Here is a 12,859-nt window from a genome sequence, read left to right as displayed (position 1 = left end):
AAAACAGAATGATTAACAGATCAAAACTATATACAAAGAAGTTCAATAACTCGGATGAAAAATAATAAGTTACCATGGTTGAGTAGTGGTGAATATACTAACGTACTTATCTATAGCTACTCTGTGATCTTAGTTAACAATAAAAATATCTAATTAAGTTTTAATATTGATTAGTAATTTTTTTTAAATATTGTAATATTTTCTGATAATTGTTTTTTTACGCTTGAATATAATTATTTTCCTATTAAAAAGAAATACCTATACACAATTTTTATATTCAATACTATAAAATATATTTATACTTAGCAACAATTCTTATACATAATAATGTTTTAATACAGTGAGTTGGTAAAATTAACGATAATATATAATATATGTATAATGTAATTTAATATAATATACTGGGTATCTACTAAAGTTAAATATTAATTAAATCATTAATAATATTTAAAATAGGTATCATAATATATCAATGTTATAAATATTTTTTTATTTAATTAAATAAACAAATCAAGTATAAATAAACATAATACGTAATATTAGCGTATCAAATAATTTTATTGTTTAACTATAGGTTCAACGATCTATCCTGATGTATATACATTGATTTTAAAATTTAAAAAAACTAGGCATTAGCTCAAGAATGGAATTTTAATTGAATAATATTATATTACTTTAGTTCAATAATAATAATAATTTAAATTTTAAACAACGATAATACAATCCTAATATTGGTTATCAATAATAAAGTATTAATATTTTAATACTGCAAAGAATAATAGAATCACTGATTTGTTTCATTTAGAAAATATTTATTTTTTAGCGTTAAAGAATTACCAGTATTATTTAATTTAATTTACTGTACATCACACCCGCAAACTTACAAATTACATATTATCTGTTATGCACTGTAATGACATATACCATTAAAATATAATTTTACGACATTTTTAAATTCATGTATTACAACCGTATGTAATTAAATACATCTATCATAATTCATAAAGTATTAGTGACTGTCGTTATTAAATACTACATGGTATAGTTTTTAAATAATGTGCGATTTTTACTACGATTTGTTAGTAAAAATATGATTGAAATATTTCGTTACACATTTTTCCGAAACTATAACATTTTACAAAATGTATTAGACGATACTAAATTCGTTGTTTTTTTTTTTTTTAAATCTTATTTATTACATTCATACAAAGAAAAGGAAGAAAATATTTTATTATGAATATATTATATACATATGTAGTCGTTTTCTTATCGATAACTCATACATAATAAAAAAAAAAATCGCATTAAAAACAACAAACAGTAAAATATTACCGTTACCCTCGTGCACAATTCGTTCGATTTATTTAATTAATAGTGCGTGCCATTACGACGCATACGGAAAACGGCCCATAGGACTATAATAATTATGTTATATACCTATATTTCATAGGTAATTTTACTTTTTTTTTACATACAACGATCGCGAATAAGCGTCGTGTATGGGACGTGTAAGTATAAGAAAAATCGTTGTACATAAAGATAAACCTATGCGATTGTGATACACCTACCGCACTCCTTAAATAGGTTTAAGATTATAACCGTGTTGTACCTACTTATGATTTTCTCTTGGTGAGCATTTGAAAATTATGTTGTCCGAACCTATGTACATGAGATAAACCAGTAACTATAATAACTTCATAAGTGTACACTATATTAAAAACTATGTATATGTATGTGAACGAGATTTCTTTTTATTCGTACATTATAGTATAATATAATAAAATCCAATTTTCTGGCGGACAGCTGTTAAAAGAGATATGTATGTATAACTTATTCGGTTGACCGTGACACAGTTATTATTATATTATTATGTCCGACGTTCGCCCAATTTCTTATCACTAGTTCGAATACGACGCCGTTGCCGTAGAACATAATAATATTAAGTAGGTGATATTTTTCAGAAAAGAACGATTTACGGTTGGCGCTCTCGACATTTCGACATAATTTTGTTGTTGTAACATATATATCAGATATGTACAAGTGTATAAAACCTCGACGGGTGGTGCGTATAATTTTTTTGTTATTCCCGGCTTAATTTATACGAAACATAAACGATGGAATGCATTAAATTGTTTTTCAGATGTAGCGCACGTCGACGAGATTAGCGAGGGATGTTGTTCTATTATGAAAATAAAACGAACGATATTTAATTTTGGTGATTAAATAACAATCGTTAACATTTTTGAAAATGTTTTGCGAGGGAAAAAAACCAACTCAAGTCATCTATATTTCAGACACTAAGTATTTATACTGCTGCAAGTCATTGTACAAGATACGTCGTTCAGCTTATTAATTTCTTAGTTGCAACTACATGTAATGAAGACTCTTATGTAGTGCACGAATGGCGAGCTAAAGACGCAGTGACAAAAACATGATATATTATTTATATGTGTATAAAAATGCCTCCTTGGCCTTAAATTACACTTTCCAACGCGCTAAAAATGTCGAATTTCATTTTGCATGTAGTGAATCAGTTATTTCATTATAATCACTTTATAATAGGTAAACGATCATCATGTTATTCCAAAACATACGTTTGTACTAGCGTCAATATGTGTGTGTGTGTTGTGTGTGTCATTATAGTTATAACTAAAAATCGCTTAATATTTAACAATTTTCTAAACTACAATATATACACTATACACGTGCCTACGCTTTTCTAATTTATACAATTAAAACTTATTTAGAAACTCGTTTTTAACTAAACTTACATTAGATTTAAAAACTATTTAAATCTGTACGTTTGTAGTCTGTATATGTTATTATGAAGCAGAGAATGTCGAATTTCGTAGGCGTATATCTGTTCTTTTTTTGTGCTTGGATTTCATTTTTGGATCATACATTATTCTGATTTATAAGATACTAACTGGTCAAAAATCTATGTACAATTGTTTACACATTTATCAATGTTTTTTACCTTTCGATGTATTATATATAGGGCTGAGAGCTTCTAGTTTTTTCATATTTTTTTTTAAAAAGATCGTAGAAAAATATTAGTGATCAACAAATGAGTTTCATTACACCAGGAGATCAAATTTAAAATTTTATTTTGCATATTTTTGCATATTAGAAAAATTAAAAACATATTTGGCAATTTTCGAAATAAGTTCTTAAATTAGCTTAGACAAAAAAGACCAAATTAGTAAAATTTTCCATTTAAAAATGATATTTTTATTATCGGTTAGGTAATATTTACTAACTAACCAATAAAATCGATGAAACTGAAACGCGTGTAGGTAGTGATTAATGAACTTCAGTTGTCCAACTTACTTCTTTTATTTCAAAATGAAGAAGATGAAAACAAAGAAAGAAAACAAAAACATTAAGAAGACGAAAAAAATGTAATTCCAAGTGTTTATTAATAAACTAATCATAATGTAATTTTTATTAATATTATAATTAGACAAAATAATAAAATAAAATTATTTTTTCAGAGCATATAATAATAAGTGCATGCTTCTTGATTTTAAGTGCATTAGTGCATGCATATTTTTAGATTTTCAAGTACTAGTAGTCCTCAGTTCTAATTATTTAGTATATTGAAATAAACCCAAAATTCTTTTAACTTGAAGACGGTATCATAAAATATTTGTTTTACACTTTTATACCTTGTTTAATTACTGTTATTATTATTATTATTTTCATAAGAATATTCTAGCGATACATTTAGTAAAAATGTCTTTTGTTGAAAAACAGACATTAAAAGTGTTTATCAAAAGACAACAAAAAAGAATCTATTTAAAAACAAAATAACAAAACATTAGTAAGTTATTTTTGTGAATACAAAAATAAACTTTTTAAATATTAGATAGTTTTAAAAAAAAAAATAGTACGTTTTGTTACGAGTTTACTAAAAATAGTTCAAAAACAAAAAAACTAGTATTAAATTTCACAATTAAGTTAAAAAAATTTAAAAAAAAAACATAGAATAATATAGAATATAATATTCAGTATAAATTCTTTAAAAAACTATCAATGATATTGCGTAATAACTATATAGGTTTATTTTTTTCTATACTCTATATAATAAATAAGTGGATAATTTTTTAATCTAACTATATTTATGGATTTGGTAAACCTATTTTTTTTTTTATAAATATTATTAGATATTGCCCTACAACATTGTTTAAAAACCGTGAGATCGGTTAGCGAAATTCTTCTGTAAGATCGACGGGATGCCTTATAATTCTCTCGTTAAAAAAAAATGTTCTTACATTTTTTAATAAAATAATAATAAACAGGTGTATGGTATATCTTTCAAATCATTTTCTCGATAGTTGATCGTTGGTGTACCAATTACCATTTATCTATTTTACTGGAACGAAATCAAAATGTTTTATGTGTTCTTAAGTTATCAGCTATCATTCATATATCTATTAATTGTAACTTTAAATTTAAATTAATATAAATAAATTTAAAATTTTAATTTCAATATTTGTATTAGCGTGCGCTGCTATGCTAATCAATACACATATAATTAAAATTTAAAAAAAAAATGTAGATTTTATTTCGTATTCGTATCAATAAATAATAAACAATTTTATATACATTTAACCAAATATTAAACAAAAAGTATTATTCAAACTTTCTTATCCATATAAATATTAAATATAATATGTAAACTATTAATCCATTGAATTATTTTAAAAGAAATTTAAATTTGTTTTTTTTTTTAATTTATAAAATTCTTTTTTTATAAAGCGTTATACTTTGAGCAATGGATATATTATTATTTATTTATCATTACCAATACACCATACTATGTAAACGAATAAAATAAAATATAATGAATTATGTCTAGTTCCAATCATTTTTTATGAAAATTACAAAATGGTTACTTATTGACTTAAAATAAAAAAACACATGTAATTGTTTGTATGAAAATAATTTAAAAAAGAAAATATATTGGGATAGCCAAACTCATAATTAAACATCATAAACATTAAAAAAAACATTAAATTCACATAAAACAATAAATTCACATTTTCTCAATCTTTCATAAAAAATATTCAACCTAATTAATAATGTTTTATTTGAAAATTCATTATTGATTACAGCTTAATTAAAAATAAATTAAAGCTTATTATGGGTTTTCGAAATTATAGTATAGGTATATGCATTTTGTTTTAATACTATGTCTTTTAATTATATATTGAATGAAAACAAATTTAGTTATAGTCTATAAATAACCACATCGCCACATCGACAACGAATAAAAAATATATTAATTTAATTTATTATTGTGATTATTCAATATATTTAACACTTAAAATGTATAGTGCTGAAATTATATGGTAAAAAATATAAATCAATATCGATTAATTTAATTCGGTCTTCAAAACGTATACAGAAATTAGTAATTCTAGGTATATCGAAACATCGTACACATACAACATAGAAATATGTGTTCTCTTAACCGTAACTGCGATTGTAACCCGTATAATGCGCATGCATAGTACAACAACATAATACATAATATAAGTAGTTGTTACTATTATCAATATCGTCTTGACTGTTTCTCATTCACGATACGTCTTTATTCGTTGCTCAGCCGATTGAAACGTAAATTGCGAACGATATTCGGGTATCGTTCTTTCTTAACGGTCGAGCAGACAGCAAATAAGATATCATAACTACTCTGGTATACTCGAGAGTCGAGATCGACGACTTCTTAGCCGTTTCCCATCGGGTTCAGTGCCTAAGAATTATATATTATATCAACATGTGGGCGGTTGTACCTACCTGTTGCATTTTCGACGTCGCTCTCGCTGAAAATACAACAATATATTATATACAGATCAGTCCGGTCGATTGCCCGACTATGTCCGCTGTACGTATTCGAGTAATTATTATAAAAAATATCAAAGAAAACTATGCAAACGTAGAGAAAGATAATGATTATACGTTTGTACGGTTGCAGCCGTCTGCCGCACAGCCGAGACACGTTTGACGTGCATGCTCTACGTATAATATGCATTATTATTATGCGTCCGACGATCTAGGTCCGCGGTGCGATTAGGTTTCGCGTGTGGGTCAGCACACGCCGGACAATAATGCGTCTGGAAATAAATGGTACGTACAAAAAATAACAATAAATAAATAAATGAAAAAACGAATTTCTCTCCTTAAACGGATCCGCTTATACTGTTCACATATACCTACACGTAAATACCTATATACGTATGTAAGCGTATTGTATATTATATTGCTATACGTTATCTCGTAGCGATGATTTCGTTCGCCTATTATATTATTATTATTATTATTATTACACTCGCATAGTACCTGTATTCACCTGTATATATATATATATCGTATACATATATTTATAAATGTATACCGGCCGGACGTAGATACATTGAATCCGTGGCGACTGTGCCCTATATAATAATATATGCTGTATGGTGTATAATAATAATAATAATATTCTTGTGTGTGTACGACGGGCGCGAATGATAACGATCAATGCAATCTGCCGACCGATCGCGAATGTCAATTTTCGAATAAAAATAAAATATAGGTTTGTTATATTATTACAGGTATCTACTGTATACGCGCTTGTTCGACGATTATTCGCCACCGCTGCAATAGTTATTGTGGTATACCAAGACATAGCTACTGTGCAGCGCCGCTGCAGATGGCGAACCGCGATATTGTAATCGCACGATTATGTCCTGGATATAAAAATCCGATCGGTAAAATATACGCCAGATATAACGTATCGGACACTCTTGTGGGAGGCGGGTGACATCGACGCACGAGTTACTGTTTTTAATTTAATCTTAACAATATGAGCTACTTCAATCCCAATTACATGAAAATGTAATTATGAATACTCATTTAATTTAATAATTTATAACAATATTATTAAAAATAAAAATATGATAGATCTCCAATTGCTACACACATCTGCAGTGCATTACCCTAATTATTGACCGGTTTTCAAAATAATTGTTATCGCATTTAGGTGTAAAAAATGAATACGTTTGACGGACGTGAGTGAAAGAAAGTCAATCATGGAAATTGATAGGTATACAGAAAAGTCAAAATTGGTTTTTACAAGCTCTCTAAGGAGGTTCAAACTAACGATTTGCCTTGTATGGAAAAAAGTACTCAAATCAAGCTTAGTTCATTACTAAAAACTAATCAATAAGTGATTGGTCAATATTTAAGGTAAACACTGCTTAGTTAAGGAATTTGTCATGTACTCATTCAATTTTGTGTACACTGCAATAAGACATAAATAAATCTCATACTACAGTACCATAGACAAATATAGATCTCACAAAGACACAATTTAAAGGAAAAACTATTTTAAAATCATAAAATACTCTTTTTATAAACCTAACATTTTTAGTGCCTTACAATGTTTTGTATCCATATGAGAATGAAAAGTCAACTGGCGATTAAATTTAATAGGTACTTGAGTCTAAGACCTTGTAATCAGCTCATAACAAGCGATTAGTATTTTGTAAGTAAGAATAATAAAATCGATATCGAGTTTCGTATAAAGACATTAAATGACATTGTGGAAAATTATGGTTAATACATATGATTTGCCTATATCACTAAGGAATTAATATATTTTTATAACAAATAACAGTATCTAAGAGAATTAATTTTTAAAAATAATTTTAAATTGCCATCTGCAAAGAGAAGAAAATAACTGTTAATAATATATATATTTTTTTAATGTTGTTAATAAATAATGCGAAAATTAAAAGAAAGGGGTGACCTCTACAAGGAACATCGCTATTATTAATATTACGCGTTTTACGCTTTAAATACAGTATAATATATATTATTATAAGATTATCGCGTTCAAAAAGTTGTCTTACACACTCTTAATCCAAAAAAAAAAAAAAATAATAATAATAATAATAAAAATAAATACCGACGGAAAAAACACAAACAACTGCTTAAACTGCTTAACAATGGTACGAGCAATTTGGCTGAAGGTTTGGTTGATAGAATTGTTTTTTAGTCAAAAAACATACAGCAAAAATTCATTATTCGCTCATTCGTAATGCTGTCAAGTTAATGTAAATAAAGTTGCCCATTGTATTCGCCGTTTGCCACAATTATAATTTAAAAACAGTTTAGTTATAGTAAAAAGATGACTTTTTGGATTAATTTTTGGTCGTTTTAATACTTGATAAACGGGTGGAAAATAACATATTATGAATTTTGCTTAAGTATTCCATTTTATAACGTATATAAATACCAGATTTAAACAATATTTGAAATAGAATGGCGGTCAAGTGACTTAATAAAATTAATCATCATTTCACTATCTTAGTATAGTAAAACGATTAACTGGAGCTGCAAAGTAAATAGGTATGTAAGTAGTTAAAGTTTGTTTTTGCATACATGAGCGCATGGTCATTATATAAATAATTACAACCAAGTCAACCAACGGTGGGCCATAAAATTCATACAAAACAATCGAAATTATGGTATTAACAATGTATTGGTATAGGTATCGTACAAACTGCACACAATATTAAGTGTCACAAACCGTATAGGATGATGAATACACGACATTTTTTGCGGCACGAATTTTCGTTAAATTTTACTATCCAACAGAAATTTTTGGTGAACGGTCGTACGTATCGCCTAAATCACGTGCAATATCATTGAACATAGTTCAATATATTTTGAGTTTTTGAGTGATATAAGTTAATAATTGTTTTTTATTTTAATGATAATTAAGCTCATAACTTACTGGTTTGCTTACGCTGGGTATATTATTATATATAATATTCAATTATAATTAAAATTAATAAATTATCAGATTTAACATAAATCATAATGCAAGCGATGTTCATCATTATCACCGTCTTTTAATAGTTGATAACATATCAAATTATTTTTGTGTGATTAAATTTTATCACTTTTTGCAAATAAATAACCTTTTTATTTTATTTCATTTGTCTAATAAATAGACGAATGGTTTCAAAAATTATTTCTCAGGTGCAGCAGTATTGTATAAATATATTACAATATTACATCCTATAATGATGTATTTTTTTTTTCAATCCAGAAAATATAAATAATTACAATCATTACCTAGGTATACTATAACTATACATAGTCAAGTACAATGAGCATTGATCAATTAGGATGACATCGTGGGATTTATCGGAAAACAATTATCGAAAGCAGCCCAACGTAACGCATTTGACAACTAATTCTGCAGGAAACCCGCTGTTGACCTCGATACGATATTTTATCGAATGATGTATTTTTAACGACGAAATATGTGAGTTACCTTAAAAATATAATTGTAATAAATATTAATTAAAAAGTTTTTTGGATATTATTTTACAACTCAATTTGAAAATATCAGATGTAGGTAGAATGCATATCATATGTTATGTTATAACTTTAATATTAATATTTACTTATTAGATTTAAAAAATAAATTACTAAAATTTATTTTTGAAATATAATGTGATGTAAACCTTTTTTAATGGATGGGGGAGGGGGGAAAGCAAAAGTGTTAAATGTACCTTAGTATATATTATTAAAAAAGACATTATACGTCATATATTAGCTACAGGTAAAATATTTCATCGTTTTATATAATTGTATGAATTAAGTAAACATGCATATAGGTGTATAAGAACAATAACCTGCAATTCAAAGTTCCCAGTACTTATTTTTATAATTGAGAAAACAAATAAAGATTAAGGAAAAACGGGAATTATAACGCAAATCCAATTTGCCACAAAATAGGTTTTGTTTTTTTTTATGTAACTCAAAAACATATAACCATGGATACTTGAAATATTTTCTCCAAATGTTTATTGCCATTTTTTATTCATGATAACATTTTCGAAATATTTTGACTATTTTTGAGCTATTTAAATGTATACATTTTTTTTCAAACGTTGATTAAAAATTATTTACTGGATAGAAATGCTTGAAAAATTAGTATAAATCTCATACATTGTTAATATATCAATCAAAAAATCAAAAAAAATCTATAGTCACAATATTTTTGTAGAAGTATTTAAATTTAGAATTTTAATAAAATTGAAAAAATTACATACTATTTTGTAATTTTTCAGTTAAAATACATTGATAATAAGTAGAGCTAGGATTTTGATTTTTGTATTTTTTCTCTTCAAGTGCTATACAATTTTAACCAAAAACTAAATTTGTTTCGTTGTATAACAATTTAGAATGTTTAATTTTTGTTTTGCATTTTTTGTGTTAAATGTATTTTATTGCATTTTAAAGGTTATTTTTACAAATATTACGTTAATTTTGTGTATTTAAACTCATTTTTGTTTATTGAAGCTTTTTTTAATATGTGTTGTGCAGGTAATTCCAATTACCTACTCCAGTTAATTAATATTAAAAAAAGTAATATAATTAATTGTCAACTCAAATTTGAATGTATTTGTTTAATTTACTTCTTAAAACAAATATTTACCTGTTTTATGTTATATAATAAATGAATAAATAATAATTATTTAAAAATTAAATTTTCTTCATTCATCTAAGTACATTTTTTTATCATTTTTTAAAGTTTTTAAGTCGTTTTTGCATTTTTCTTGTGCAGTTTTGTGTATTTTTTAGGTCATTAAAATCCTAGCTCTAATAATAAGTAATAACTGTTATCAAAATATTTTAAATAACAAGAAATAATATATATTTTAACTAGTGGTCTAAAAAAAGTGTGCAAAACTACTGTTAAATCGTTAATATTTTATTATGTTTACTAATGTGAAGACTTGACAACTTTCGACTTTACATGTACGTCATTAAGCTCACGCTTTGTAATTATTTATATAATTAAATCCTCATTTTTTAAAAGTGACAATTGAGATGTATATGTATTTTGATTATCTACTGGCTTTATCTTACTGGTGTCGTAAATGATGAAATATAATAATTAATTAATTAATTAATTCATCTCTTTGGAAATTGTATCGGTAAAACGTAAAATTACTCAATAACACAAAGAAGTATTTCGGTTCAATAGGTCATATTCATAGATTGATATATTATAGTATAAACATCTGATTATCTGAACACTTAGATTATTTTTAATAAGAAACTGAACCTAAATTATTTTATTCATTATAATTAATACACCTAATACGTATAAATGTACTCATTTTTTTTAGATTATTTTAATTTTTTGCCAATTGATAGAATAATAATTAATGCTACTTAGTCAGTTTTTATTCTTAAGACATTTGAAGTCTTTGCTATAAATTAAAAGGCGTTTCCGTAAAATATAACAATTGTAACTATACCTACCTACTTTTATTATATTATTAAATAAGAGTATTGAATTAGGTATTTATAAAAATTGTATTAACAAACGAAACGGATGTAAAATGCCTAATAATTAATAATTGCTTGTGTGTTATGATTGATAGTTGATACACACATAACCCACAGGTAATACATTATGTTTTATATAATATGTTTAAAACAATGTGTATGTTATTCATTATTGATTTACTTTGAGGTTGGTCTAAGGAATCACTTGTCAGTTGTTACGATAATAATCAACAACCGAGACAAAAACAAAAATATAAAACTGTGTACGCATAGTCACGTAGAAATTAAAAAATATTTATTGGTCTAGGATCTAGATATTATACGCTTTATTTCCATACTTTTATAATTTACTGAATAATACATAGTTTTTAGAAGAAAATATGCTGACTTGGTTCTTTTGGGTTACTGAGAAAAATGCATACCATTGTCATTTCGACTAGATAAATATTTTTTAGGAGATTACTAGCTTTATTTATTTGATATTTGTTTTTTTTTCAATGTCAAAAGATTAGGTTAGATTATGCATAAAACTATACTATGTGGAGTGTAGGCAAACAAGTAGAGTATTAGAATGCAAATGATTATAATTCATATTTTATGAATAATCTTGCTTTTTTTTTTTACTCCATCAACAACCTAAAACTGTTATCATTGAACATACAACGTATGAAAACTAATATAACCATTAGGTACTGTACAGTTTACACAATAATAATAATAGTATCATAATGAAACAGTGAAAACCAAAAGAAATTGCATAAATATTTATTTTTTTAAAGTTCTACTCACAAAAAGTAATAATATACACACTCATAAATATAGTCAAACCTCAATTATTAAAGTATACAATGTCTTGGCACATTTTGCATAATTTTCTCGGAAACATTACTACACTATTGCTATTATTATTTACGTTATATTTAGAATTTTCTAAAAGTCATGAGTATAGTTACTTCAAATCTCGTGTGATCGTATTAAAATCTACATTTTTACGAGAATTTATAACGGTAAAATGTAATACTCATACATATACTAGAGCAAATTATTTTTTCTTTATTACAAGTATAAAATTATATTATATACGTAAAATTCTGTAAATATAATTTACATTAGTAATGATTAAATCAATTTCGTACTAACATTAATCTTAAAATCAATAGTAGCCAGTAGGTATATTCCCATTTTATATTTTATCAACCCCGAAATAGCTATTGACAAATTTATAAAAAATAAATATTTAATATAATAACCTTCTATTTTAATATTAAAAATCAGGTAGGTATATGACTCTCTACTGTACTTCTTAAAGTGTCAAGTAACCTCGTAGGTTACTGTAAGACGCAGATTCAAGATGTCATCAAATATAGAATTTATACATAATGCATAAAAATATGTAATGAAAATAATTTAAAAATTTTCTTTTCAAATTTTGTTGTTATATTTTATTAAAGCTAAAGCTAAATAAAATATATCTGCTGGATTTAAATTCAATGATAAA

The sequence above is a fragment of the Melanaphis sacchari genome, unplaced genomic scaffold (assembly GCF_002803265.2).
Source record: "Melanaphis sacchari strain LSU unplaced genomic scaffold, SCAv2.0 Contig0_pilon_pilon, whole genome shotgun sequence".
Taxonomy (NCBI): domain Eukaryota; kingdom Metazoa; phylum Arthropoda; class Insecta; order Hemiptera; family Aphididae; genus Melanaphis; species Melanaphis sacchari.
Note: the sequence above shows the minus strand (reverse complement) of the source record.